Raw genomic sequence first — 248 nt, forward strand, 5'->3', positions numbered from 1 at the left:
CAACCCCACCTCCATCAACACCACCTCCTCCATCAACCCCACCTCCATCAACACCTCCTCCTCCTCATACACCTCTTCCTCCATCACCACCTCCTCCCCACCTCCTCCATCACCACCTCCATCAACACCTCCTCCTCCTCAACATCTCTTCCTCCATCACCACCTCCTCCCCACCTCCTCCATCAACTCCACCTCCTCCTCCCCACCTCCTCCATCAAATCTACCTTCTCCATCAACTCCACCTTCTC

The sequence above is a fragment of the Sardina pilchardus genome, chromosome 21 (genome assembly GCF_963854185.1).
Source record: "Sardina pilchardus chromosome 21, fSarPil1.1, whole genome shotgun sequence".
Classification (NCBI taxonomy): domain Eukaryota; kingdom Metazoa; phylum Chordata; class Actinopteri; order Clupeiformes; family Clupeidae; genus Sardina; species Sardina pilchardus.